The sequence below is a fragment of the Lytechinus variegatus genome, chromosome 5 (assembly GCF_018143015.1).
Source record: "Lytechinus variegatus isolate NC3 chromosome 5, Lvar_3.0, whole genome shotgun sequence".
Taxonomy (NCBI): Eukaryota; Metazoa; Echinodermata; class Echinoidea; order Temnopleuroida; family Toxopneustidae; genus Lytechinus; species Lytechinus variegatus.
In genome coordinates this window covers 10,341,393-10,348,653 of record NC_054744.1, presented here as the reverse complement: position 1 = coordinate 10,348,653, position 7,261 = coordinate 10,341,393, and positions in this window count along the sequence as shown.

Below are 7,261 nucleotides of genomic sequence, written 5' to 3'. Positions count from 1 at the left end.
AAAAAAATTATTTTGCCCGATTTTGGCCAATTTTCCATGTCGCGGGTGGGGCGAGAGGGTCGAAAAATCAAAGTGCCTGGATCTTGTCGATACTCGCTGTAATAATCGGTTAGGATGCCAAAACATCCCAGGGATCGAAGACGGCTGCTCTGGGGGGGTTCCGGGGGCAAATTTGGAAAAAAATTATTTTGCCCGATTTTGGCCAATTTTCCATGTCGCGGGTGGGGCGAGAGGGTCGAAAAATCAAAGTGCCTGGATCTTGTCGATACTCGCTGTAATAATCGGTTAGGATGCCAAAACATCCCAGGGATCGAAGACGGCTGCTCTGGGGGGGTTCCGGGGGCAAATTTGGAAAAAAATTATTTTGCCCGATTTTGGCCAATTTTCCATGTCGCGGGTGGGGCGAGAGGGTCGAAAAATCAAACTGCCTGGATCTTGTTGATTCTCGCTGTAATAATCGGTTAGGATGCCAAAACATCCCAGGGAGCGAAGACGGCTGCTCTGGGGGGGTTCCGGGGGCAAATTTTGAAAAAAATTATTTTGCCCGATTTTGGCCAATTTTCCATGTCGCGGGTGGGGCGAGAGGGTCGAAAAATCAAACTGCCTGGATCTTCTCGATACTCGCTTTAATAATCGGTTAGGATGCCAAATTATCCCAGGGAACCAAGACGGTTGTTCTGGGGGGGTTCCTTGGGCAATTTTTGAAAAAAATTATTATGCCCAACTTTGGCCAATTTTCCATGTCTGGGGTGGGGCGAGAGGGTCGAAAAATCAAACTCCCTGGATCTTTTCGATACACGCTATGATAATCAGTTTTTATGCCAAAGCATCCCAGGGAGCGAAGACGGCTGCTCTGGGGGGGTTCCGGGGCAATCTTTTAAAAAAATTATTTTGCCCAATATTGGCCAATTTTCCATGTCGCGGGTGGGGCGAGAGGGTCGAAAATTCAATCTCCCTGGATCTTCTCGATTCTCGCTATAATAATCGGTTAGGATGCAAAAACATCCCAGGGAGCGAAGACGGCTGCTCGGGGGGGGGGTGACTCGGTGTAAAAATGGCAGAGGTAATAATGGCAGAGGTAAAAATGGCAGAGGTAATAATGGCAGAGGTAAAAATGACAGAGGTAAAAATGGCAGAGGTAAAAATGGCAGAGGTAATAATGGCAGAGGTAAAAATGGCAGAGGTAATAATGGCAGAGGTAATGGCAGAGGTAAAAATGGCAGAGGTAAAAATGGCAAAGGTAAAAATGGCAGAGGTAATAATGGCAGAGGTCATAATGGTATAGGTAAAAAGGGTCTTAAACCCCCGTGAAAAAAAAAATCAAAAAGTCCCCGCATGTAAGCCCTACATAGATTAACTAAGAAAGGTTCTAAGAAAATAAAAATAATGGAAAGGGTGACATTTTTTAAATCATAGATAGATCGTCTACACCAAATTGATAATCTTTTGGCTGAAATATCTTATTTTTTCTGGACTCTCATGGACGGCCTTCTCATCTCAAATCGCTGTATTAATATTCAAATTTGAAGCACACTCTTGATCGCAATTGTACTTAATTCATTACAGGGGAAGTTCAACCTCAGTTAAAAGTCATTGTAGAATAGCAACAAACAAAAAAATGATATTGGTGAGGGTTTTAGGAAATCAATCGAAGATTTAAAAAGCTATACTTTTATATTTTAATGATGACGTCATTTGCAAGCAGCTTTCCCATATTTGGTGCATAGAAAATATAAATGAAATGTAATTTTCTAGAAAAAAACCCAAATGTTTTTTTTATCTTCAGTATATATCAAGAGACAAATAATTTCACTGACGCTCCTGAAATATTTTTTAAAACAATTATGAACCATTTTATAGTGCATAAAATGTCATGGGGCAGCTTCCCATATATGACGTCAAACCCTTTGGGAACCTGCATCCACTTGGACTAGCTGCATTGAGGTATTGCTCTAAAAACTGAACAATAATTGTATCATTTACATTTAACATATCACATTAATCAGGGGCAGATCCAGGATTTTCCAAGGGGGGCACATTTTCTTGAAAAATGACACGCAAAAAAGTTTTTCGCCTACTAACTCGTCCACAAAGATAATTAGCAAGCAGAAAAGGGTCTCGCTTTAAAAAGGGGGCACACATGAGTTAGCATATTTGCTAAGATTCTAATTGTACGTCTCAAGGGGGGGGGGGCACGGGCCAGCAGTGCCCCATGGATCCGCCAGTTACATCAATATCTATTCATCATGATCCATCATGATGTGGAAATAAAAAAAAATACTTTTATTAAAGAATGTTCAGTTATTTTTTTTATCCAGGTTAAATTATGAAAGTAGTTCGAAGTACTAGACCCGAACTTGTTCGTTTCAGAGGGTTAGTGGCTGCACACATTGGTGTTTACATTTAAAAAATCGTTGGGTTTGTATGTAAAGCGTTCTGCTTACGAGCTTAAGATCCTTCCATCATACAGTCACTAACTGAAATCATTTTGGAAAGAAAATGCTTGAGTTTAGTCATATAAATGACAGAGTATAGATCTTTTAATGACAGAAAATAAACATAATATTTCATCAGTTTTTATAACCCATTTCGTCGACAAAAGTCCGGTCATGGATGATATTATTATGATGTAACCTATCTTTATCATCTTTACCTCATTATTACCTCTGCCATTATTACCTCTGCCATTTTTACCTCTGCCATTTTACCTCTGCCATTTTTACCTCTGCCATTTTTACATCTGCCATTTTTACCTCTGCCATTATTACCTCTGCCATTTTTACCTCTGCCATTTTTACCTCTGCCATTTTTACCTCTGCCATTTTTACCTCTGCCATTTTTACCTTTGCCATTTTTACCTCTGCCATTATTACCTCTGCCATTTTTACCTCTGCCATTTTTACCTGGCACGCCTGACTTTCGGGGGGGTTAGGGGGCAATTCTGGAAAAAAAACTATTTTGCCCAATTTTCCACGTTGCAGGGGGGCGAGAGGGTCGAAAATTCAAACTCCCTGGATCTTCTTGATTCTCGCTATAATAATCGGTTAGGATGCTTAAACAACCCAGTGAGCGAAGACAGCTGGTTTGGGGGCTCAAATAGGCATGCACCATTAACCTCAATGGGATTAAGCCTTTTTTCCACATAATGTAAAAATCTTTTACTAGAAAACCTTTTTTATATATTCAAACACTATACAGAGAGCCCTAGATTAAAATTATTACAAAATACTGTAGTATATACAGGCATCGATCGTGATTATAACTCCGCATTTATAGCATATAGGCTTAAAATAAAGTAAAATCGAACAAAATACTGAAAATCTCATCAAAACTGGGCAGCATTTAATCAAATATTTTCATCAGACATAAGCAAGTTGTCAGATATCTTTCCTTGATTCTTATTGGCTGAGAGGCACTGTTCCTATGGAAAAACATAGTTATAACATTTTCAATATATTAACAGTTTTGTTTGTCTTCGTAAAATGAGCAAAGTGATGCCATATGGCTTATCCTCTCTTGTTCAAATGTATCAAATTAATTTCATTATGTGGGCCTCTAAAGGAACTTGAGTGTACAAATTCAACTGACAATTAACATGATTAACTTACTGATTAATGCACTAGATATATATTCACTGATGCATGCAACCTTATTGTCAATGAATGTGATTGGCTCGGGATATCTTTGATAACAGTTCCATGCATGTATTCATGAATGTCAGAATGTGCAATGATCGAGCAAGCTGATGATGGTATGTCCCCACTTATAAATTTGTATTTCACTTATGAAATTACATTTTATCATTTTTTTCTACCAAGACTAAACTTAAAGAGATGCTCCGGACTGACCCGGACTGAGGATAATCATGTCTCAATAAATATAATAAGAGTAGCCAATTCACAGCCGGAGCGCGAATCGCTGAAAATAAAAATCGGATAACAAATAATGAAGTTAATGAATTTTAAAGATTAATTGTTCCAGCGAAACAGTAAGTTCTAAGCACAATCTTCATGAATGTTCTTTAGATGCTGGGCTGATGGTCCCCACTTATTCTTTTGTATTTCATCATATGTTATGAAGTTTATTCATTTTTTTTCTACCAAGAACTATTATAGTTATTTCTTGCTGCAGCTTATTTCATCATGATGTTTAATACATTTAACAGATTTTACCAGGAATGAAATTTCACATGGGCGCATGGTTGGTTTACACGTTGTGAAAACGGAAACAATTTTATTTTGTTCGAAACGAAAGTTAAGATATACACACGATTTCAAGGTTTCATAATTATAATAATCAGGTAATTGAAAGAAAAGATTTAGATATTTTGGAATTAAATTAACAAGTATAACACTCTAAAACATGCACTGAGTAAAATTTTACCAAAATTGGGTAGAAAGGGAACATGCATGTTTGCTGGGTCCTTTTTTACCCAAAATTGGGCTATTTCAACGCAACATTGCGTAAAATTTACAACATATTGGGTATCTTTCTACCCAACCAACATGCATGTTCCCATTTTACCCAATCTTGGGTAAACCTTTTTTTAGAGTGTAACCTATCACGGACGGGTTTGGTAGACTCAATCACCAAAAAGGCAAATTCACTCTTCAAATTTTTGTATAGATATCAAACCTGTTTGAATATGAAGTCTCGACGTATTCTATGCTTTGCTTTAATACAATGTTTATTCGACTATGCTAATGCGGCTTGGTACGGTAGTCTGGGTGTTACGGATAAGAAAAAGCTAAGAATAATTCAAAATAAAATTGTGAGATCCATGAATGTTTTAGGACCGAGCACATGTCGGATATAATGAACTTGAAAAGGCAGGATTGCTTCATGTAGATCACAGGTCACAACAATTAGTATTACACCACGTGCATAAAATATTCTATTCGGATAAATTAGATCATTATATGGCAATAATTTCACCCGTGTATCAAATATCCATAGGTACGATACTCGAAATAGTAATTTTGATTTCGTATTACCAAAACGTGAAGGACATATTGGAAACACTTTTTATTTTAATGGCATCCAATCTTGGAATGCTCTTCCTGATAAAATAAAAGCCGTTATTTTTTTGTCAATTTAAGAGTGCATTAAAGAATCACCTACATGTAAAACTGGAAGCTGTTCGAGAACAGCATTACCAGTAAAAATAACACATTTTGTACAGTTGGTTTCTAGTATTGTAGATAATGCATACATTAGGCTATGTTAAAATATAATCTTGTTTCACATATTTGGAAGATTACTGATTGCTTCAGACGTTTGCAAATCGTTTGACTGATGGATATGGTTGTATGTATTTTATTTTATTTTTTTATTTTTCCCCATATTCCAGTACTTGTCGTAGTTTATACTTTTTGTTATACTATATAGGACCCCATTGGAAATAAGCCTTTCGGCTTTTATGGGCTATCCTGTCAAGGTATTCCTCAATTTCATTGTAATTTCATGTGATATTCTTGACGAATAAAAATCAATCAGTCAATCGAGACACATTCCCCACATCCACATTTGTGAAACAATTATGATTTCATGTGAAAAGAGGATGGGGTTTTGATTGTCATCAGCCCACCTAATGAATATTCATGAGGCATGCGGCATGTCTTTATGAATGCCTAGCACTGTTTCACCGGAACAATGCAAATCTTTAAAATTCAATAACTTTTTTTTATTTGTTATCAAAAAGTGATGGAATTTTCATCATTTTGCTAGCTGTGAATTTTACTCTATTTATTGAGATATCCTTAGCCCTGATTTTATCAAGTCCACACCGCCTCAAACTGTATAGCATAACTCTGAAAATTTCATCAAAATCGGATGTAAAATGAGAAAGTTGTGGCATTTTAAAAGGTTTCGCTTATTTTTCACAAAACGTTGATATACATAATTAACTTATAGTGACATGCAAATGAGACAGCCGATGATGTCCATCACTCACTATTTCTTTCGTTTTTGAGTGATGGACATCATCGGCTGTCTCATTTGCATGTCACTACAAGTTGTGTATATCACCGCATATTGTATTATATATATATATTTGACAATAAGGACCATCTTGACTGAACCGTATTAAGCAGGCTCGGTGTAAAAATGGCAGAGGTAAAATGGCAAACTGGTAAAAATGGCAGAGGTAAAAATAGCAAAGGTAAAAATGGCAAGATTTAAAAGGCTACTAAAATTTTACGTTAACGGGGACGTCATATTTGCGAGCAGTTTTCCACATTATGGTGTATTAAAAATATCAATGAAATGTCATTAAAAAATAATAAAATTGCTTTAATTGTACCTAAGTTTATTGACATACAAATAATTTCACATCCGCTCCTGAAAGGTTTTTTATTTGCAATCATGAACCACTGATTGAAAATAGATTGAAAAGACATTGTGGTGCATAAAATACGGGGTAGTTACTAGTCTATGACGTCACAGATAAAAAACTGTGACTTCTATCTTGATGAGTTTTCCGCAAACGTTCACCAGTATATTTTTTCTGCTATTTTAACAGTAAATCATTTATCAGGGTGAATTTCCCCTTATTTTTCTGTTATCCAAGTTAAGTGGTTCAAAGAAATCCCGAACTCGTCTATTTCAATGTGTAATGGTAGCGCACATGTGGTTACATTACAATTCGTTTGTGATGAAGTGTTGTTCTACTAAACGAACTGGCCAAGATAAATCCTTTCATCACTCTCTAATTGAAATCATTTTAGCATGAACATGTTTGAGTTTAATCATATCTACAATAAAGTATAGATCTAAAAATGATTTTTTTTTTAATCCAAATATCTTATCAGATCATAATACTAATTTTGTCGATATGAGTCCATTCAAGGTCAATAATTGTCACTGATATTCACTGGAAATGCTCTATCTTATCTTTTCCTTGCTGATCTATAGTGTCATGATCTTTACCTCTGCCATTTTTACCCGGCACCGGACCCGGTACCATTAAGCAATGCTAATTCCAATTGTTCAGGGAGAAATTAATCGTTGTTATATTTGACAATGAATTATAATATTTCATATTTCATACAAAATAAATAGTGAGTTGATGGCATCATCTCTTCTCTCCAACATTCCACCATAGGCCTAGTAAAATAAAATTTCACAATAATTATGTTTACTTAATTTCTGGAAACGATTGATTTATCATTTAGAATTTTAGGAATTGAAAATAATTTGTCTCTGCAGGTGAGATATTATAAGGCCGGGATCGAGAGGCAATATATCGGAAGTAAATAAAGGT